Raw genomic sequence first — 24,346 nt, 5'->3', positions numbered from 1 at the left:
GACAGGTGTGCAAATTGACCACTTTGCAAGTTTCCTGTATTTATAGAGCATTCATATGTCTGCGCTCAGCCAATACCAAGAGTCAAAGATATGGCAGTATGCCCTTTTTAGCTACTTAAAAAATACATTTTAACCATCACTTATTCGGCCTTAAAATGTTTTGAAACAAATTTAGTGCACTTCAAGGAAAGGGTTCAATGATGTCGATGGTTAAACATTGGTTTGCTGTCCCTTCCATTCAGTTAAATATTAGAAAATAGAAATAATATGTTTCCTTGTTTCATTTCGCTTTCAGACATCCATGCATAAACTGATGTGACTGCCTGTTTGATGACTATTGTAATAGGGAGATTTGGAGAGAATGTTGCTCACGTGCTTGCATCACTCAGTGAATGTTGAATCAGTTGCATTCTAACATTTCCACACAGCACTAAATACGATAATTTCTATATACATTCAGCTCTTACCATGCATAATATATCTTGAAAATTGGTAATCAAATCTGATAATCAGCAGTTGTAATTTTGGAGTGTGTCAAATTCACTGTAATGATTGGTGTCCCTGCAATGTGGAAATTGTGGCATAAATCAAGTGTGCACGCAGCGGACTGAATATTAAACCAAATCCAGGGATTACGTTATTATGCGATATATTGTAGCATGCCAGCTGCATGTTGATAGGATTCATTCTTGGAATTGGGGATGAGATGGCATTTAAATGGCAGAATTTCAATGTAGCCTTTGGATTTTCTCGCAAACGTGCTTGTCCTCGCTTCTTTTGACTGAATCAAAATGCTTCAAGTCATATGAGGCATAATGACTTCTTTGCTATGAAAGATCATTCCATTCATTTAGAAAGCTTCTCTGCTACTGCATGGAAGTACATTTTTATGCAGAAACTCATCCTTAAGGACATAACGCTTCTAGGCTGGAATTTCTTCCCTCTCTGATTTGCAGAGCTCTCCACCCAGCACGGTGAGCATCCTTTACAACGCGGGTATTACCACGCGCAGCCATTAATAGGCTGCTTTTACAACGCAAGTCGTTACAACGACTTGCGCTGGAGGGCGCTGTTGGAAAGGGAATAGTTTAATTTTCAATTCCAACACCTTCCCTACTGTAACGTGGGCTGGAGTTGGAATAGAAAATTAAACTATTCCACTATCCAGCGCTTACAGCGCAAATCGTTGTAACGACTTGCGTTGTAAAAACAGCATTGTAATGGCACGCGTGGTAATAGCCCGCGTTGTAGTGACATACAACCTCGTACAGCTTTCCTACCCATCGTCTTCTTCAAACTATATATTCATCTACACTCTATAGCTAAATAAGTAACCTGTATAAAACACAAATTACACAATTGTATTATTTTCCACCTAATATACACATGAAGCTTTTAATTTAGAGGTGGAGAGTTGCAGGCATTGCAATATAAAATAAAGCAAGATCTTCCCTGATCCATTTAAAGTGTGGGGCAAGTAGACTTCCCTATTACAGAGCTGCTGCTAACTTCAAAGTTAGTGAAGATGCCAGATGGTTGATATGCTACAGGAATTGTCAGCCGAATTAAGGTATGTAAGCTTTCCACGTGTTTGCCCGGACCACCTCTGTGCAAGACATTGAGGTGGGAAAACCAACACATTTATAGAGCAAGACCAGCCAGAGAACAGTCAGGTTTCTGATGTGGCTCTAAGAATCAAAGTAATATTCAAGCCATCATAAACTTTGACACAATTAAAAATATTACAAAGAGGTTTGCTAAACAAAAAAAGTTGTCTCTTCAACTTTTCAGTTAAAATGTTGTACCTAAGATTATGTCACTGCATTGAATGCCATTTATTAAATGCAAAAGGTGAAACAGAAAAACTCTTCTCTTTTTTTGTCTTTTCAAAACTGCACAACAAATGGAAGGGGTCAGCAGTTTGCTGCTCTTTACAGCTTGAGTTTTGCTTCCTAGTGCCATGGCACAAGGGTCAGGATCAAGTCTTGCCTGTCTCTTCCTCTGCTACTAAATCATGGCAGTATTTAATGGAAATCTTTTCAAATGGACGCAATATGAGAAGCCCAGTGTAGTGTCCTATGGTTTATTACTCTGGGCAACTCCAGATTTTTGGTGTCTAGAATTAGCAGGTCCTCAAACTCCCAACTGGGTCACTCCGGGCCTGGAAACATATGACCCAGAGCCCTTAGAGGAGTTGCAGAGGTTGAGGACAGCTGCTGCACCTGGCCCCAACAAGCTATCATACTTCAGCATATGTAAGACAAACAAAGTTCCCCTGGCAGACGAAAATGAAACGTGGGCTGGGAAAGGTGAAGCTGGACCAAGTAGGGAACCTGTGGGGAACACCTCCCGGGGACGTGAGCACCCAAGTGGAGAGAAAAGCCTACAAAAAAGGAACGCACAGGATTTGGGCATGCCCTTTGAAACCCACAATCACCCAATAGCAGAGAGGGGGTGGAGCGGGGCAAGGAGATCAAAAGGAGACACTGCTCCCCCTTTGACCTCACACTCTGACCATCACCTCAGGCTGGCCAGACGCGGTGGTCATTAACTTAGGGGGCAACGAACTGGCAGACTTTGGGAGGAGAGAACTGCTGGAAAAAATTACTACCAGGTTGGCGCCCTGGCAATACTGATCCGTGCGGCAGATATAATATGGTTGGAAATGGTCGCATGCCAGAAATGGAGGGGGGTTGTCCACCAGGGGGCAGCAGAAAGGTCCAGGCACAAACTTAATATCACCATGGCTAATATATGTAGGGCGAACGGTTTGGGCTTTGGGTGGCACACACTGATCAACTTCAGGTCACCTGGTTGCCACTTGGATGAAGAGGTACACTTGACCTGGGGTAGGCATGTATATGTTCCTACTCATCATAGTTGGGATTCTGGAACAGCTAGGTTACTCATAAGCAAGGAAGAAAGAGGGGGCAAATGGGGAACTGCCTCCGATTGGTAAACTGCCAGGAGCATGGCAGAGGCAGCCCAGAAAGATACCTAGAGGGGAGATTAACATAGGTAGAACAGCTGCTCAAACAGTGTCCTTGGGATGCCTCATGGCAGGGACACATGGTGAGCAGGTGACAGCACACAATCCCAGCTAAAGTAGAAGAGCTGCTCCGGCAGTGTCCTTATGATGCCTCATGGCAGGGACACAGGGTGAGCAGGTGACAGCACACACCCACATCCAGAGTGAAGAGCTCCTAAGACAGTGTCCTTGGGATGCCACACAGCAGGGGCTCAAGGAGCAGGCAAGTGGCCAGCAAGGGTCCAGAGCAAGCGGAACGGAACTTGCAGCTCTGGCCGGGCCTGACGGCCGCCCACAGAGTTAGTAGCAGAACATTGAGACGCATGCAAAAAAGGGGCTCTCACACTAAGACAAACCATTGAGGTGGGCAAGGTTTTAAATGATAATGTAATGTGGAAAGAGCATGGGTTGCAAATGACCAACCAGTAAGTTAGAAGATGTATAATCCATGGGTTGAAAATAAACTGCATCTTTTGATGCACCATATCAGTTGTCCCTTGAATGATTCAAGGTGGGAGGGGATGCTGCATAACATGGCTGACAAGGAGGGGTGAGCTTTCCACCTAGGAGTGGTTAAAACTCTGCCCTCCAACCACCCCCACAACCCTTTCACCCATAATGGCAAAAGAAAGAGCGTCAGCAACATTTACCCCCTGCTCCAAGTAGGTGGGATATGTTTCCGGCTTTAGACCGGTTGTTTACCTAGAAAGTTAGAAAAACATAGGGGCATATTAGCAAGAACCTCGCTAGAAATTATCGATAATTATAACGAGGTTCTTCCTAATATGCCCCCTAGGGAATTGTTGCTGGCATCCTTGGCCTGTATGTTGTTCCCAATTCAGAGAAAAAACTTGCAATCCCGTTACCTCAGGGTGGGGATATCGTCTGTTACCGCAAATTCTGGACCTGATATCCCCAAGGAGATAATGGGATGCTTGAAATGAGGGCCTAAGTAAGTCAGCAAATAGAAAGGTACCCCTTCTTTGCGAGTCCATTTCTGGTACCCACATGATGAGCGTTAACCATAATTGTAAATATCTTGGAGCCGGCAGATCTCTCTGGAGTGGGTAAATAAAATTCAAAATAATTAACATTAGTCAAATAACCAATATTTTCATTAACATTTGTAATAAAACATTCTCTAAAAAGAATGCGTTGCAGTTTAAAGAAGCAGAAGTATTTGAAAACGAACTGCACCTTCAAATGTAGTAAGCGATGAATGGAAAAGGGGGCCGCTCGGTCCCCCCGCACGTATGGCGGGGCGCCCGACCCCTCCTGTAGCCCTCTCGAAGGTGGGGCGTGCCTTTGACTCACGTCTTGATGACGTGGTGGGGGGCACCCTGCCATCGATTGCTGGAGTACACCCCCTTGACCCGGAAGCAGTTGTTTGCTTCCGGGGATAGGTGGGAGGCTCTCGGGGGGGGGTGGACCAGTGCAAACTGGTCGGCCTCCTCCCCCTTTGTGGGGATTCAAAAGGACTTGGGAGCGCGGGAGGCATCCTCTCCTCAACTGTGACAAAGTGTCACACACCAATAAGACAACCTAAACAGCGACTACAAAATTCTAAATGAATATGGAGTAATGAGGCTACTGCCTCGGTATCCAAAAACTCACCACTGTCAGAAGGTATCTGACAGGAGAAGACAAGAATCAGGAGGCATCCTCTTTCCCCCGTTCTCCTCAGCAGGCTGCACCGGCATAGAGCCCCTGGCGTGGCCGGTGACGTTTTTTCGTCGTAATACTCTTTTTGTTTTTCAGGTTCTTCGGCAGGCGAGACTGGAGCGACACTTGAGAACAGTGGAAGAAGGTGGTAGTGTGGCCGATTCGGGCCCGAAAACAGTCCGTTTTCGTCCGGGCGGCAAGAAAGTGCTGGGGGGACGTAGCCAGTCCGGTGCTTCCAGGTGGCCGACAGCTGGCGTGTGGTAGCTGGGCAACTTTGTCAGGGACAACCCAGTAGTTTCCTGAATTGTCTAGTTTAACATCTTGTCCTGCCTAATAACAAGATAGCTCACAGCATCTCGTTACTCCTAGCATAGTGGCAGACAAGGATATGCTTTCTTGCTTTACTTAACCGTGATGTTTGTCACGTGGAATGTTTTGCCACGCACGGAAATTGTGTTTCAGGATTCGACAAATACCATAGGCCAGAGCATTTTGGCTCTACCATCAGTGCTCATATCTTTCCACAACCTACATGCGGGGCCCTGACTGAGGCCAAGGTTCTGATTCTGAGGTGTGTAATAATGAGCATCCGTCTGATCTGTAGAGCAGGCGGTGAATCTTACTTGGCTGGTTTTCCCACTGTGGAGTATGCTATGGCAGTAGTTACATTGCACACCGGTAGTACTGAGGAGGGTGTTTCTCCAGAACACTACCAGGACTAGAAAATTCCTCAAGATGCAGATTGTCCTTTTAGTTATCGGTCCTCCTCATCCCAGTCCTGACTTGTGAGGCTTTTCCACCTCTGAAATAGATTTACACACCGGGGGCCTCATTTATGAGGCCGTGCGTCACTTTTACGACGCTGGTGCGTCACTTTTTGTGACGCACCAGCAGCGTAAAAAATGTGCCTTGTTGCACCATATTTACAAAGTGACGCATCTAGGTAGATGCATCACTTTGTAAACCCCTGCGCTACATTATACCTGCACCAGGTATATTGTCTGCAGGGGGGCGTTCTGACGCAAGAAAGGGTCATAGAAGTGACGCAGTAAAATCTATAAGATTTCACTGCACCACTTCTAGGACGCAAATGTGTAAATTTCTTGCGCCTGCCTCACAGCAGGCGTAAGATTGACGCAGGCCCTTTTACATGTGGCTTGCCCCATGTGAAAGGATACATTGCTGGAGTTGCGTCACTTTTTTGACACACTCCAGCAATGCGTCACTTTTGCACCATACAGATGTGTCAGAAATACTGACGTATCTGTAACTCATTGCACAATGATGCGTCATACTGTAAATATGACGCATCATTGGTGTCGCAAGGAGGGCGCAATGAAAAGTGACGCATCGCTGTTTTCACGCAGCGATGCATCACTTTTCATAAATGAGGCCCTAGGAATCCTAGATTCCTTTAGCCTAACGCTGTCTTTAATCTTTATGATAGACGCATAAAGCCCCATCCCTACAGACCATTCTCCTCTATAATACCAAGTACTAGAAACACACATGCAATGAATAAAAAAGGGCGGGAGGGAGGGACGTGGACTGGGACGAGGAGGACTCTGGTTCAGGGTAAAGGACAATACCCCCTCCCAGTCCTGACTTGTGAGGACACACCAAGGAAGAAACACACTGACACAACATGGATGCTGCAAAGCTGTATTAGAGAACAACAATTACACCTTTGCCATTCGCAAAACAGATGTCCCAAAGGAACACTCAGTGCCAGACAAATCAAGACGAAAATGACGGGCAAAAGTCAGCTGTGACCAAGTTGCAGCACCACCGATCTCCTGAATAGAAGATCCCCCAGCCTCAGCCCAGGAAGCAGCCACTGTACAAGCAGAATGCCCCTGAACCTCAGACGGAGGAGACTCATCAGCAGAAGCAGAAGCCTGAAGGATAGCCTGCTTCACCCATCTGCCAATAGATTGAGAAGAAACCTTGTTACCCGAGTACCCTAACCAAAGGAGACAAACAAACTCAATGACTTCCGAAACTCATGGGTCCTTGACAAATACATTGACAGGGCGCGGCCCACGTCCACGAGGGACAGAACCTCTTCCACATACAATGAGCACCTGGAGCTGGAGGAAGTGCAATAGCACCACATATCTCCTTACACTCCTTAAACTCTTAGAGCTCTGTAACATGCAATTTTGTTACTTTCCTACCAACTACCTCTTTATTTCCTCCAGCCTGTATTGTGGCAAGTTGAGAAAAGCGCACAGCAAGAAGTCTCACATTGTACTGTTTTTGGCTTACAAAGTGGCCTTCATTATACTATATTTACAACGTCTCTTATAGGGTTGCTTCCCTGTGCTCCTATAAAGCCGAATTCCCAATACCTATGGAACCCATGAGGTACATGCAAAATGGTTACTTGTAATAAAAGAAATGCACGAAACAAAAGAGAAGACGAAGAAAAATATGCTAAAGTCTACCATAATGTAAACAAGAAAGGAAATGTACATTTCAAAATCAGTTTTACTCACACCCATAGTAGCATCTATTGCTTCCCCCTTTGTTACAGAATTGATGGACATAGTATATAAACTAAATGATGCAGCTGAAGCACCTACATCAGAAGGAAACAGCATTGAAATTATTACATTAAGAATAAGGACACCAGAATGCACCTTGTAATCTACATGCAATGCAGATCTACCAGGTCTGCTTCCCTGCACTCATTCTGTCCAAGCACTAATCTGGGTCATCCTCTCACTCACCAGTCAAGTAAGTGGTCCCATGTGCTACATCAGCACTACCTTAGAACCAAATAAAATAGGCAATCACATGCAATTTTATATGCTCACACTACCTCCATCTGGTGGGCTGGTGGTCCACAAACACAACTTCACTCTTAATACATCATATTACATGGAAAAACGTCTCCTGCAATACCATGTAATAGCACTGTGGTGTCCTCATGTAACCACGAAAGGCAAACAAAACAAGCATAAAGAATGCTGGTCCATGCTGAGAATCTTGTTCTGCATAGTGATTCATACAACCTTTATTGCCAATGCCCAAACTGGCCCAACAGATTTATCTTGTCCTTTTGGTACCAGCCTGATTAGGACTAGATTTGCAGATGAAAGTTAAGCCTACCTTTGCTGTGACGTCAGGATGATCAAAACGATCTCAGAGTGCTCCCAAATTGAGCATGGCCAACCTGTTAAGGAAGCAAAGCATACATGCCTCTGAGTCAAACTACAGCAACCCAAAGGAACTCATTTGCTCAACAAAGGAGACAAGCCTATTCTGATCACAGTGCCCACAATCTCCAACATATTATTTTTTCCGGAGTTTTATATAGCTCAAACCTGACCCAAAGGTATTGGGTATCAGATTGCTTTACATGAGCACCAGTTGCTTACACAAGGACACATTCCCTTTTTTTGTTAGGCACTGGGAGATTACGTAATTTGCCCAGAATCACATGATGTTGAGTGTCATTGCCGAAACTCAAACCTGGTTCCCCGGATTTGAGATTGACCGCCCTAGCTGCTAGGCTACATCCTCTCCCCACATATGCAATGTGAGCTCATTTGGGAATATACCAGAAAGTGCTAATATATTTTTAAGCATAAAATCACTATATAAAAAGAAGATCTTGAGGAGATTTTTGATAGTTTGTGTGGACAGTTCTCAAAGGGTTCTGCTCGTAGTAAGACTAAAACAAACTCATCTTTCTTACTATCTGCAATGCATTTAGTTCTGATGTGACTAGAAAGACATCTAGCCATTCGATTAATGACATAGATGCAAAACTTGATACAAAATTTGTCTGAGCCAAATGTCTACTCTTCATCAGGTCAATGTTCAATAAGAACAGACATTTAGCCAAAATAGTGTAGACTGAGTTGAAATCCTTTTAACTTATATGTTCATAAGGAAACATCTGGGATGCATACATTGATGCACATAATGGCAGTTCGGGCTGGACTGGTCCCAAGAGGCACAGGGTCAGACTGATTTGCACATAGCCATGTCTGAACTGGGGTGGCAGAGTGGGCTAAAGAACGGTGATGGATTAAACCCAGATCTTTTGACTGGGTGTGAGTGTTTGATTGATTCAGATGATCCGTCCATCACCACCCTCTTTTGTATCCCATAATTTATATCAAACATTCCTGAACTTATGTCAGAAATTTCAATTTCTGATAGGATTTAGTATAGTAGACCCACTATTTGACCACTTGCCAGGAGAGGTTCTTTGCCAGATCATTTCTAGAGTTCTGCCAGAGATGGTCATGTCTACTGGCAGCACACTTCACACTTCGCAGATGCCTGAAGTTTAAAGGTGATTGTCAGTCAGGGGAATTTGGTTTACATCTGTAACAGCTTTCACAGTAAGTCTCTTTGTATTTTAGCAGGGTTCTTCCCCCCCAAAGATTGTCTGGAAGAGGTCTTGTGATCACCTTTTTATTTACTTTCCCTCTCGTCTTCCCTTTTCAGGTGGAGGTATCTCGTCTGGGGTCCTTCGGAAAGAGAAAACAAAGCATAGGTTAGTGCAATAAATGTTGGTGTATTTTAATTAGCCTTTCAGTCTTCTATCTGAACTCCACCTATTTGAACTTTCCCTGTGCGTTCCCTTTACTTCATCCGGTGCCGAGTTAATTGACTCTTCCCTGTCCTGGTTTGTTTTGGGTTCAACAGAGGTCTTTTCTCCTTACTGATCCTGGCTATAGGGAGCTTTCTTTGTTCCCTTCTACTATGTAGGACTTTGGTCATAATTTGGGTATGGAGTACAGAGAAGAAACAGAAAGAACTCTACAAACACATTTAAAAAAATGAAATTCCCAACTGAAATCATCTAGCCTAATTTGTTTAGTTTCTCTTAGCATTACCCATTTTGTCCTTTTGTCACAGAACTCAAATTCATTGCTGACTCTCTCTCTTGAGGCTCTTGTTGCCTCATAGCTCAAATTTCCCTTACTCAAACTCTGTTTCGAATTTTCTCCACTCCCCTCTCTGAGTAATTTTTGCAGATAATTCTGCCATCTGCGCCCTCCACCCTTGTACCCTTTCATGCATCTGGGCTAGCCAGGCTCCTTCAGGGGTGTGTCCGGAGCAAGTACCACTTTAGAGGTCCCTGTCCTTAGGAGACACTTCGGTGAGCACAGCAGCCTCCGGTTTGTCTCTCCGTCTTCTTATTCCTTCCATAACCCAACACAAAGCTTTGGCATCTCCCTCACCTCTTCCGAACTCCTTGCTCCTCCTAGCTCCTCCTCCTTTAGTCCTTGATCTCCTTCACTGTCTCTACCTATAGGGAGTATAGTCCTTTCTTTGTTTCTGGGCTTTTTTATTTCCTCTATGTATCCTTCTTCTGTCTCACCTACTCTTACTTCTGTGTGCAATATACATTGGGAATCGTGTGCAAACTATCACAGGAGCACCGGTCAGTCTTCATCAGTTACTTCTTCCTAGTGTACTACCTTGGGATACTTAAAGAGCCAAGTCCCTGAGGAAGACTGACTGCTACTGCAGCATTGAATTGATCCCCATGGAGAACACTGTCCTCATGCCTTTGCTGATAATTACAGCCTTTGCTGTCAACAAGGTATGTAGTGCTTCACTTCTTCCTTTGAAACTCTAGACCCCCAGTTGCTCAGCGTTCTATGCCCTCTTAGTGTAGCTCCTAGCAGTAGACGTTAGGGTGTTAGGCTCTGGAAGACATAGTAAACATGTAAGAAATATTAATTCCATTCTCATTATTAATATTGAGGAGAGGATGTGGCCTTACGGCTAGAGCTGTCAACCTCGAAGCTGAGAAACCAGGTTTGAATCTCCGCAACAACGCCCAATGTCCTTTGATTGTGGACAAATCACTTAATCTCCCCTTGCCTACAAAAATATTAGCATGACCTTCTGTAACAAAACTAGTGCTCATGTAAAGCACTCTGATACCTGATTTCTCCGGGTCAAGTTCAGGCTATATAAAACTCTATGATAACTTTCCTTCGTGTTGTTTTCATAATATTCTGCGTAGTTCTTTTAGAGGTACCGAGAAACAGATCATTCCTGAAGTAACAAATATTTGTTCTTAAAAGTGTTAATTCTACTTAGTGCAGTGTGAGTGTTATATTGTGACTACTTTAATATGTTTGTTACTATTACCACAGTACCTCTGACCCCTTTCTAGGGATTGTAACCCAAAATAAATCACTCTATTTTAATAACACATTGATTAGTGTTCTGCAGGGCAACAATAACCTGTCTTTCACCTTTATCATTTATTGTTTGAACTAAGTCCATCTGTTTTTCTCATGGGTGGTAAACCACTCCTTGTAGGGCCACACCAGAGTTATAGCCTATTATCTTACAGTTACAACTAAAGTGTAGTTTTTCACTATTCACACATGTGAGTCATTATTACTGAGATGTCGATAGTTATTATGATTACGTCCGCCTGGGGATAACGGAACCCCTATTTATGTAGGTCTGTAATCTTGACTCATTAAAGGTTAATTTCCATTCTGTGGGTTTTCCAATTCTTTGTTCCAATTTTAAATTGAATCCATTAACTATGGTGGCCCTTACTATGATAGGGGTTAATTGCAGGGAAGCAAGCACTCAGCATCTCAAAGCTCAAGGTGTCCCCTATTAGAGTGGTAGTTACCTTTGTAATAGCTGCACATCCAGCATATGCCTTTGAGAACTTTTACTCATGGGTGGAGTTTGAGCCTATTGATGCTGCCTCGGGGTAGTTTCAAGAATTCACAGCAGTAGATCTACTAGCATATTATAGGGCATATAAGGATTTGGAAATTCCTTTAACTTACAAAAAAACAACATAATTGGTTTAGTGATCAATTTCCACATACACACAGACATTTCAGTTTGGGGCCTCTGAGCAATGAAGAGGCTATATGACCAATTCAGGCTAATTAGGCTACATTCCTTGCCATGACACCTTGGTAAACACTGAGGTTGAGGATGTGTTCAATTACACAGTCACCTTATACAGGAGACCTATACCGTTTGTACAATGTACTTTAAGCTCAGACTTGCTGTTGCAGTGGGGCCTGCCACTCTTGCACAAAAACAAAATACTAGTCTACAGACTATTAACACTATCTTGGGAAAAGAAAACACTAAGGGTGATGAAATGGCTTTTTGGATTGCTCGCAAGACTAATCAATTAAAAGCAGTGTATCCATGCATTATCCCTCCCCCAAAGATAAACACAGAATACTGAATCTACGTCTCTCTCTTTGGATGGTACCTACACATGGGGTAGCACCTTTGCATGCATTTACACTACTAGGCATGGTATGCCTTCATTGGCAGTGCTCCCTGATGTACTTAGACAGGTACAGAATGAGCACAGAGCTGCATCAGCTCTAGAGTTAAGAATGAAATGAATGTGGAACTTCTCTACAGTGTCCTCTATCACTCTAAGCAATATTGAGGGAGGAGCTTCAGCTCTGGCTATGCGTCCAAGAATTAAAGCAATTCCAGTTCAGGACTGTGGATGGCAACTACCAAAAATAATACCAGAAATGTATACCTCTGTAGACAGAGAACCTTAAGTTCTCGACCAGTTAAGCCACATTTAAATCAAAAAATTAAACTGACGGTTCCGTTATAGAGAAATCTGCAATAGAAGGAAAGAAAAAAGATGAAGATAAAAGACAAATTGGATTACATGCATCTCGGGATTCAGGCAGGTGTTGTTATAACTTAAGAAGCCACAAGAAAATTAAAAAAACTGCACTGTATCAGTATTCTGATAGTCGCTCTTCACATTCTTTTTAGGACACTGACAGTAAAAGAACAGACAAGGGGAGCCAATCTAAGTATGGAAGAAAGGATGAGTACAGTAGGAAAAGTAAAGCAGGATGTGAGACTGACATCAGCATAAAGATGGAAGAGAAAGGATTGGACTCTAAAACCCCAGTAAAGAAAAGAAAAGTAGCAGGACTTCCTAAGAAATATGTCAATCCAGCTAAAAGTCATGACAGTTCATTAGATGCTTTAGAGGTTTCTGAATGAGAATGATGATTTTTACAGATTGAGACGCCAGATAAACATTTAAATACTCCTGATAAAATCTACAAACTAAACATACAAATTAAAGGATACATCCCATGTATTCATAAAGCAGTCTTTTGGTCACAATTACCCGATAACTATGACATCAAGAAGACTGGCACCCTGTCTATATTAGGGAATCACCCTGCGAGGAGCAAGATATCCTTCTCTTCTATAGTACCAGAAGATTTCATGGAAATTAATGCCAGCGAATGGGCTATGCGACAAGCTCCAGTCTTATATAGCAATCAAGTGGAATGGGATGAACACTCTAAATGTTCCCGAACACAGCAAATCAAAAGCACAATAACCATTAAAGCCTAAAGAAAAATGCTGTATAAAAGCAATATTAGTTCAGTTGCAGTACGAAGGCATAATAGTGCCTTACCTCTCATCAATAAACACACCCGTTATTCTCATCTCCAAACCAGACAGTTCTTATAGGATAGTCTTAGTCTATAGAAATTCAAATGCAGTTACACAAACTTATGCAATACAAAGCACACATAGCACGGATTTAATGACCAACCTGCTGTTAAAAGAATACAAAATTATCTTGTATATTTCCAATGGCTTTTTTAGTCAAAACATAGCTCATGGAAGTTAGTATCTAACCGCTTTGAGTTTGGACAAAGTGCTATTTTCATTCCAGCATTTGCCCATGGGCTATAAGAACAGTTGTGGCTTGTTCTCCATACGAATCATGGAGATCTTCCAACAAGGTCCTGTCACATTGCCAATCATTGATGATATCTATCCTACTGATGATGATTTGTCTCTATACCTAACCAAGGTAGACAGAATGGTGATCATATTGACATCACATGGGTACAAAATGCATTACCTTTTTTTTAATATTGCCTACCTCACGGTGACCTTCTTGGGATACGAGTCATCCAGTGAAAGCGAGTGTCTAGCTCCAGACTTTCTTCAGATGTGCACTTCCTTGCAGCCTCCTGAAAAACTGAAAAAGTTGAATTGTTGTTAGGGTTTCTTAACTTTGGGAGTACTTATCTGCCTCACTACACTGAGAGTAAAGCCCTTGTATGACCTGATTTGTCCCTTGTTTTCATCTAAACAATGTCTGAACATGTACAGTGATATTGTGCGTGCTCTAAAAACTGACATGCTTGTGACGTAATGTTTACAAACTTGGGACAATATTAACAACCTTTTTATCACAGTCATTCCCAGTCACTATGGTTACACCTATGTGACCTACAACGAAATACAGATCATCCCTAATAAACACTAGCCTCTCTTTTATTCTTTGTCTGAAGCATGTTTTGCTTCCATCAATAAAACTCTGATGACTGTACAAACAGCTATTCTAAAGGAGTGCCCTTTGTTGCAGGGAAAACCTATCATTGTTTATTTCTCCCGTACCAGTACTAGTAGCAGCTATCAAGGCAAGCATTTCTATGCTCCTGCCCTACACCTGAGATGGCTGCTGTGGGCCCCTTCGGTGAGTACAGGGGATGGAAAGCTTCAGTATGAACCTTCTCTTCATACACAAGCTTTTCTCAAATAAGAAAAGGATACTGCTCCGACTCCAAACACATTACCCATTGAATCTTGCTAGAGGATATTCTATACAGTTGGACCTGCCCAACCTGCTCTTGTACATAAATAGAAATACTCTTCAGCCAGCGCAGCAGTACACGTTGGTGGTGATTTCATTCCACAGTGCACCCACACAAAAATATTAGGTGATAGTACTGCACAACATGCAGAAATACATGCCCTGCTACTTGCAATACAAAAGGCTGTCTCATCAGTTCCCGCACTTATTGTGCCTGACTTATCATTCTTTGTACAAGGCTACAATGCCAGTTTGCAGCATTGGCAGATGAATGGTTTCAAGATTCAAAGGAAACACCTATAAAGAATAAACAGCTTTGTGGAAAGATAGCTGTTGCATTGGCCAATGTAATGCACTTTGGCAAAAAGAACAATTGATGGACAGAGTGCTGCACAATGTCAAAATTCACCCGTGTAGAGAGATCTAGGTCTACTTCTATCATTTTTATGTTCCCCATAACATTCCAGTTCAGACCCAGCCATATGCAAATCAGTCTTGACCCAATTCTCCATGGGAGCAGTCCAGCCCGAACTGCCAAGCCAGGTCCTCCCTAGACTGGAAACAAGCATCCTGGTACCGGTTTCGGGCCATCACCCCTCTTCAGCCAGACTAGCTTGACTCAAGGTGCATGGAGAGCACGGGACCCAAGTCTGGGCATACTCGTCCCACTTGGGGTGACAAATACAAAAATAACAATTGACGTATAGAATGATGCACAATGTAAAACATTCACCCAAGTACATTGATCTGGGCCTGTACCCATTGTTTTTGTTGCTCCTCATAACATTCCAGTTCAGACCAAACCATATGCAAATAATTCTTGACTCCGTTTCCCTTGGAAGCAGTCCAGCCCGAACTGCCAAGCCAGGTCCTACCTGGACTGGAAACAAGCATCCTGGGACCGGTTTTGGGGCTTCACTCCTCATCAGCAAGACAAGCACGTTACCCACGTCTGGGCATACCCGTCCCACTCTGAGTGACAAATGCAAAAAGAACAATTGATGGACAGATTGCTGCACAATGTCAATCATTCACACCAGTCCAGATATCTGGACCTAAATCCATTCTTGTTTTGCTCTCCATGCCATTCCAGTTCAAACCCAACCAAATCAGTCTTGACCCTGTTCCCCATGGGAGCAGTCCAGCCTAACTGACAAGCCAGATCCTCCCTAGACTGGAAACAAGCATCCTGGGACCGGTTTCAGGGCATCAGCCCTCTTTAGCCAGACTAGTGTGACTCCAGTGGCATGGCGAACATGGACCGCATGTCTGGACATACCCATCCCACTCGGGGTGGCAAATGCAAAAAGAACAATTGATGGACAGAATTATGTACAATGTCAAACATTCACTCAGTACATTAATCTGGGCCTAAATCCATCGTTTTTTTGCTCCCCATGCCATTCCAGTTCAGACCCACCCATATGCAAATCAGTCTTGACCCTGTTCCCCGTGGGAGCAGTCTAGCCCGAAGTGCCAAGCCAGGTCCTCCCTGAACTGGAAACAGGCATCCTGGGACATCAGTCATGACCCAGTTCCCCATGGGAGCATTCCAGCCCAAACTGCCAAGCCAGGTCTGGAAACAAGCATCCTGGGAACGGTTTCGGGGATTCATCCCTCATCAGACAGACTAGCTTGACTCCAGTGACATGGAGAACACCGGACCCATGTCTGGGTATACCCGTCCCACTCGGGGTGACAAATGTAAAAAGAACAATTGATGGACAGAATTCTGCACTATGTCAAACATTCACCCCAGTACAGAGACCTGGGTCTAAATCCATCCTTTATTTTGCTCTCCATGCCATTCCGTTTCCGACCCAGCCATATGCAAATCAGCCTTGACCCTGGACTGGAAACGAGCATGCTGGGTCCGGTTTCGGGGCATCACCCCTCATCAGCCAGCCTAGCTTGACTCCGCAGCATACTTTGGGCCATCAGGATGATGCTATTCATTCTAAAGGGAACTGTGAAGCTGACCTAGCAGCAAAAGCTGCAATTCAGACTGTTAGAGTAGCAGTTCTAACCGGATCTCAAACAAAGATCAACACAGATATCTTAACAGCTATAAATGAAACCAACCAAGCTGGTAAATCTCCTGGAGGTTTCCCCCCTAAATACTCCTACACCCTTAACTCAGATAACATTCCTGTAGTTACAACACCAGGAGAGGGAGGCAGAATAATACCTAGTAGTCTTTCTAAAATTGATTTAAACAAAGAATCCCATGAGGGTTTAGCATCAGCTCATGAATGAATTAACTGTAGTAATGCTACAGCAACACTACTAGTATCCCAGTTTGTATAAACAGACTAAGTGCTAAGTTAGGCACAGTGACATCTGTCAGCAGGTTAAGCTCTCAACCAGCAAAAGGCCATTAACAGCTTCCCTCATGATCTCAAATATCTCCTTTCAGATGATTTCTGTGGCTCACATCGGGCCCCTCCATTTAGCTAACCGACATAAGTACCTATTGGTACTGACTGATTCATTTTCTTGATACCTATGGTTTTGGCCACAGAGAAATGCAAGTGCTTCAGCACTAGTAAAAGATTTGTAGCGCCTAGTGGAAATTCTGGCAGTTCATTAATTTCTTTATGAAAATGGTACTAAGTTCACCTTAAAGGCTTACAGGGATTTCATGTCTGCTCTGGAAGTTTTTCACAATTCAGCAACCCATCTAAAGCTGAATCTAACTACCTTATGATGTGTGCATGCCAATGCCTGATTGAACAAGCTTTTAAAGCTAGGGTGCCGGTCTTAGTTGTTACCCTAATCTGTTCAGAGTACAGAGAGCATTAAGTAACATGCCTAGTAAAAGTATTGGGAGGACGCACTCCATGCAAGGTTCTCTTTGGAGTTCCAATGTATGTGCATGGCTTAGATCATTCTGGGAAGGTGGTGGATGAAGATACATTTAACATGGAAAAATGTTTGAATGTTTTACAGAGTAACGAAAGAATCAGAGACAAGCTGTCTAACACAAACGTCTCTGACACCACCACCTGTGAAGAGAAGGTTATCACTGCTGCTGACAGGTGGGCTCCTATACTTGGGGTCCTACATCTAGAGAAAATCCATGACAGGTTAGCAATTGAACCATTCTACAGAGATCACCCGTCTCTCTTCTTGGGGTAAAAGGCAACAGAACTGTTATTCTGCCTCCTCTGCCTGGATCAAGAAAAAACAGACGTTTTTATCGGCCATGTTAAAAAGCACTACCAATCTCCTTCAGTTAACTGCTACAGACACCAAGAAGGATTCAGAGTAGTGCCTCCAAGCCTTTCCCTACTCTGAACACTCAACCCATTGATTAAAACTGTAACATTTCTGGCTTGAGTTTCCAGCCAGGGAAAATTGAGTGAAACACACTGCACAGAACATTGAGTGCAACAAGCACTGTTGATGCTTCCAATATGACAGTGGCTACTGTCCAACACAATTCCATGGTTTACCATGAAATTCCACCTGACGCTACATCATTTGAACTGGTACCCTTTTGAAAGCCTCAAGAGACCAATAACAGTGACAATGACCTGGCTATTTCACAGAAGATTTTTCAACCCCCTCTACAATCACTCATTGCAATTGATTGCTACATTATTGCCAATGGTTTTGTGCCAAAATATATGATTCCTCCATGGTCCTATGCCTGGATCATTTTTAGGAACTTTTCTTCTCATCATATGGTTGTCAAAGATACTCATCATTTCTATCACTCACTGTCACTCCGTCAGAAGGAGAGAAAGTGGAGAGCACATTACGCTCCGGGAGACAAACTCCTCTACAAAAAAGAGCAGGAAAATTACAATAAAGCTATTAAGGCAGCAAAAGTGGAGTATTTTTCCTTGAGGATTCTGAACTCCACAAACAGATCGAGAGAGATTTTCTCAATTGTTAACGAGCTGTCCAATGCCGACAGAGTCTCGCCTAAACCTACTCCTACCCAGGAGCTATGTGACGAGCTGAACACCTTTTTTCTGGATAAAATAGCGGCAATCAAATCCAGTATTTTGTGCTCCCCATTAACTGAACCCCCAGTAGATACATTTATGAACACTTCACTGGTAGAACAGTTTCCTATAATTAGTCCCAGACACTTCTCCTTCTGCTGGCCAAAGTAAAATCAGGATCTCCACGGGACTGCTGTCCTCCGTACATCCTCAGGGAAATTTTTTCTACCTTCCCTCAGTCTGCCCTGTCTCTCCTGAATGCCTCACTGTAACAGGGATGTGTCCCTAAATCATTTAAAGACGCAATAGTGGTCCCCTGGTAAAAAAACTCGGTGCAGATCCATCAAACCCCGCCAAAAGCCCGTCCAATTTCCTTACTCCCGTACTCGGCGAAGGTACTGGAGGCACATGTGGCCAAGTGTATGTCTGACTTTATAGAACAGTCTGGACATCTGGACTCCCACCAAGCGGGCTTTCGCCCGGGCCATTCTACGGAAGCAGTCAGCCTGGCAGTACTAGATGACCTACGTAGGAAGGCGGACTCTGGAATCCCCCAGGCACTGGTCCTTTTGGATTTGTCGGCCGCGTTCGACACGGTGGACCATAAGATACTGGTGGACCATGTGGGGCGGGCTGGCATCCAGGGCCGGGCCTTGGAGTGGATTATGTCCTTCTTGGAGGGCCGGACACAGGCAGTGCGCCTGGCTAATTTTACAGCACCCAGGCTGAATATTACCTGTGGGGTACCTCAGAGCTCCTCCCTGTCCCCCCACCTATTCAACCTGTACCTTCTCCCCCTAATTAAACCACAAAAAAAGAGAAATGTGACCACATTCAATTATGCGGATAACTTACAACTATCTTTTACCATAGACAACTCTCCTGATTCCATCACTAACTTTCAGGAAACTATGTTGTACATCCGCCATTGAATGGATCACAATCACTTGAAGCTCAATCCTGGGAAGACAGAGGTGCTGCTGATAGGTGGCAGCCACGTCTTCTGGGGCCCCCATTACTGGCCAGCTGAGCTGGGGCCATACCCTAAATCCTCCACCTCTGTAAAAAGCTTGGGGGTAACTATAGACATCGATCTTTCCCTGAATACCCAAATAGGGACAGTGGTCTCAAAATGCTTCTTTCAATTACGAAAGATCCAGAAGATACACCATCTGCTTACTCATGCAGCATTGATACAGGTGGTGATAGGGTTGGTATTGTCTAACCTGGACTATGCTAACTCCATCTACCTAGGGCTCCCTTCCTGCCAGATAAAGAGGCTCCAACGTGTACAGAATCAGGCCGCAAGACTGATTTATCAGCAGCCCAAGTGGCATTCTGCCAGACCTCTTACAAAAAAGCTTCAATGGCTCCCATTGATTCAACGATCCACTTTCAAGACAGCGTGTCTAACATTTAAGTCTCTAAACTGTCATAGCCCAATATTCATTAATAACCTGATATCCAGATACACTCCTACTCGGGACCTACGCTCCAAATATCAAAACCTGTTAGTCAGTACGAAGTTCAAGCGGAAACGATATGGTGGTTGCCATTTTGCACTCTTGGCCCCACAGCTGTGGAACTCACTCCCACCGGAGCTCCGGTCTTGCTCTGACTTACTTCGATTTAGGAAGCACCTTAAGACATGGTTATTCACACAGGCTCATGAATAAGTCCTTCCTCGGTATGCGACCAGCTTAGAATAGCGCCATGAAACCTTGGTCTACGTGCGCTCTATAAATTTGTTATAACATAACATAACATATACTACTGAATGGACATTTCCTCCCTGCAAAAACAATTGCACCACCTGTGATTCATGAACTAAAGCCATACTCTTCACCCGCAGAGCCTGAAGAGGTCCCTACGCTGTGAACATTACAGCATATCCTGTGTCCAGGGAATAGCCTGGGAAAAGGTTACATATCCGATTATGGGACACTCAGAGACATTGCAATTGCCTTATGTTATAAATGTTTCAATTAATTATGTTATACTACCTGGTTCCATTTCAGATGATTGGTACATTGAGACTATTAAAAGAATGATATCTTGTTCACAGGCATATGATTCTTTGAATAACATATATCCTTATTTGAATTTAGAAAATTACAAAGAAATCATCATGCACATTGTTTCATACACAAGACTAGCTATCCTAAAGAAATTCATAATTACAGACAGTGGTAACATTGTTAGTCTCCACCTTCTGACTGATTCAAATTTCTTGAAGAAATTCACTTACTTTCAAAGGGTTGACAGATCGCACCTTTTAGCCTTCTGTTTCATACAGAAGCCACAGCATCTTTCAAAATCTCTAATCACTACAACCAAGCTAATTACTGAGTTTAGTCAAAACCTGGCTATTCAGGGACATGAGTATTGGAAAGCAAATGTTGTTGTGCAAAGTATTTAGGGAGCCAAATTTTGGGAAATCATCACCTAGATGACTATTGTCCTTGTGTAGTGTTTGTCTTTGTCACACCTTTTCTCAAATCACCGTTCCCATTCATTCATCAAACCCCTAACCCTCTTACTCAGGGCTATGTGATTTATTGAGGTGTGACATCATTTCCATAATTCTCAAAAGATTGGGGGACGAGGAGTACTTAGAGCATATGTGCTTCAAATATAACTATAACATGAGAAAAAGGGTAAACAGTTCCTATATTAAACAGTTAGAAAATTATGAGTAGGTTAGTAAAGTCCAGGGAGTCAGCAGGGAATGCTACTCCTCAGGAGCAAGAGCCCTCAGACACGCAGGTGAGTGTCATTCTTCATCATTGGGCTAGCTCCATGTTGGGCACCTACAAGGGGGCCCTTTACCAGAGATCTTTTCAGTATGATGTTTGTGATTTTCTGAGAAGCCTAGGAGTGGGGCTAGGTAGTGTAGATTGGTGTAAAAAAAAAGGTTAAGACGTGTATCAAGGCAGTACAAGTTACAATTAGGTCAAAAGGTCCTCTAAAAGGTTTTAATAGATGAATCTCCTTGCCTAGCTTAAAAACATCTTTCCTATCATCAGAAATGATGATCAATGATAGATGGTGGGTCATCATGTCTTAAGCCCTAATCAGTCAGCTCAGAATGTGGTGGCAACTCTTTAGAAACGGTGTAACCTAATCCACACTGTGACTGGAATAATGAATAACCATATAATTTGATTTCCAATCACCAGACAACTGGCTAAATATCTATAAATATCTTTCAGAGTGTATAAAAAAAGACCTATAATAGAAATAGGCAAATTGAAAATACACACAATGAAAATTCACTGGTGTGGCATGCATTGCACTGCAAATCATGCCAATACAATATTGCGATGCGGTTGAACTTCGACAAGTCAGAGCAGAGCCGCACGCTAACTATATGTGCTGGAAAACAAACAGAAAGGTATCCATATGATTAGCATGATGGACAAATATGTGATCCATCTTGTAAAAAGGCCTAAGGTTCAGGGATGCCCCTGTAGTCATTCAGTACTTACTGTACCATAGCAAAGTTGTGCGGATGACCTACCCATGCTCAGCTCTCTCAGAAGTGGGGGTGCAAGCAGGGTGTGTTCTCATGTACTGTGGCGCCTGAAATCGATTTGAACCAGGTGTGGTTAGCCTGAGGTAGCTAGCACTCTTGCTGTATCCTGGAGATTCTCACCACAGGTGCCAGATTATCCTAGTATTGTGCACAACAGGGAGTCCTATTAAATCCACCCATACAAAATGAGAATTATGTTACAAACTATTCATTAAAAACAATAGGGCATAATAGTGACAGAGACAATAATTGCGTTTAAGGCAATGAAGTAATCATTGTTTTACTAAAAAGCGAGCCAGTCAAAGTTCAGTCATATATGTCTGTGTCTCTTATGCTTCTGGCGTCTGGTGACTAAACAATGAAAAATGATTTCACCAGACCCAGATAAAACATACCAGCTGTAAAATCGGGTCACCTCTAATGAGTGGGAGACAAGGTGACCCAGATCAAAAAGGTATTTGCCCAGTGTATTTTTTGTCTGTGTGGCAAGGGATTTCAGAGCCATGCATAATCTAAACAGGTATAAAAGAAATCTGTTAAGGCAAAGCATGAAATAGATTTTGGAATCACTTCATATAGCCTTAAAATGTGGAACATGCCAAAAATGGTATTTTCAATTTTTTGGTAGGCTGGGATAGAAGAAATTAGTAAAGAATAAAAGAGTGAAGCACTAAGAGGTGACTTAGTACACGAAGGGAAATTCACCTTGTGTGCTCCGTTTCAAAAAATTGAAAACTTTGTAAATGCCCCATTAACTGAAGCGAATGCACATTGCGCAGCCAAGACTGCAGTCAGGAATTGAACTATACTGCACTTCTGTCATGCGTGGTGAAATGACATGGGCAGGGAGGGGGTTGATGAATGATGAGGGTGGGATACATATCTGCCTTGCTTAAAAAATACAGTGAGCCAAGGAAGAAGAACAAACATTAAAAAATACCCCTCACTTTGAACCATAGTTTCATAACCATAAAAGAAAGAAAGCGAAGGAGGAGAGCAGCATGCCCATCTTCAGAAGAGCTCCCTTGCCTATTCATCCAAGCAATCCAAATATACATTCATCCTTTCATTCTTGTATATTTACCCATAGCCACCATGATTTACACTTTACTCTCTCATCCAGTCTTTCACCAAAATGTGGAATCTGCTATGCATCCATTTAGTATATACCTTTTCTTTCAAGCATCCTTTCACCCAACCATCCCTTTACCCACCCACGCATCCTTTCACTCATATACCATTTCACCCATCCTTTTTTTTAACCTTCCGTTCTTTTTGTTTCCTTCAAGCCATCATTTTCAACATTCACTATGTGAGCTTTTCAGGAGTTGCAGATAGAACAGACCATAACCCAACCACCAATGCACCTGGTAAAGTGGGGAGTTCATGCTCATCAATCATGACAATGCCCTTGTAGCTAGTGAGTATAAGAGTAATTGTCAATAAGCAAGCAATGTAACTTCCCACCGCTCGTCCCTGTCACCGCTTCTTCCCCTCCAACTGACGCTCCTCCTGCAGTGTTACTTTAGCATGCAGCACTGTCAGTCTGTTTGGCTAGAAAAAAACAGTAAAAACATTTTAGATGCCAGATAGGTCTCCCCTAAATTATTTAAATCAAAAAATACAAATGCAATACATCACTAGAGTTTGGATAGCACTGCATTATCTTCCAACAAAAATATCGCTCTAGGAATTTTTTTGTTGGTTGACAATGTTAGAAAGCCAGATAGTGAAATTAACCAAAAACTTTTCGTAAGCGAGATGAAGAGCTATAGCCTATGATGATCATGATGAATCTGAGTCATTGAAGTACACTGAAATGGTGGACTACTGGTCAATGAAAGACATAAAGTGGCTGATTATGTGCAGAAGTGCTTACGAAGTCTTGTTGGGGTCGGTCGGTCCACTCAATGTAGCATCAGAAGCGGTGGCTCTATTCGCACAATTATGATGCATTGGAATACATGGCTTAGATTGGGCAGGGATAGAACATTGGGCAAGATGGCCGCCGTAGCTCTATAGAGGGAAGTCGCATCTCACCTCTCTCCTACCCTACTGCTATGAGGTTGGAATATTGAGTACGGGGATGTGGAATCCAGCTGTTCTGATACGTCGCATTGCTGCTGAAACGCCTGGTTTGGAACAACTAAGACAAATAACTTTTGCAGCAAAAAAGGTTTGGAGTAGGTATTGGAGAAGCATAGTTAACGCTTCCAATACACCAAACAGGATGTCCCAAGCGCAGCAAACAGGACAAAGAGAAAGCTTCAGCAACAGGGACGATTAAAGGTCCAGTAACCCGGGAAGATAATCGCACAGGAGCGATACCTAAAACTCTGGTGACCGCTAAGAAGCAGACGGAGCATCTCAGTCGTTCCTCAAAGGGACCACTACAGAAGAAAAGTGACAGGCAAGAGAGAAAACTCGAGGCAAAACCGGAGACCAGGCTTGCCTCGGCCAATTTGAACAAAAATCAGAAAGAGCTGTCACAAGAGGCTGAAGGAAAAATACAGCGAGCACATTTGCCTGTTACAAAGGAACCC

This window comes from Lissotriton vulgaris, chromosome 12 (assembly GCF_964263255.1).
Source record: "Lissotriton vulgaris chromosome 12, aLisVul1.2, whole genome shotgun sequence".
Lineage (NCBI taxonomy): Eukaryota > Metazoa > Chordata > Amphibia > Caudata > Salamandridae > Lissotriton > Lissotriton vulgaris.
This window is presented reverse-complemented; position numbering follows the sequence as displayed.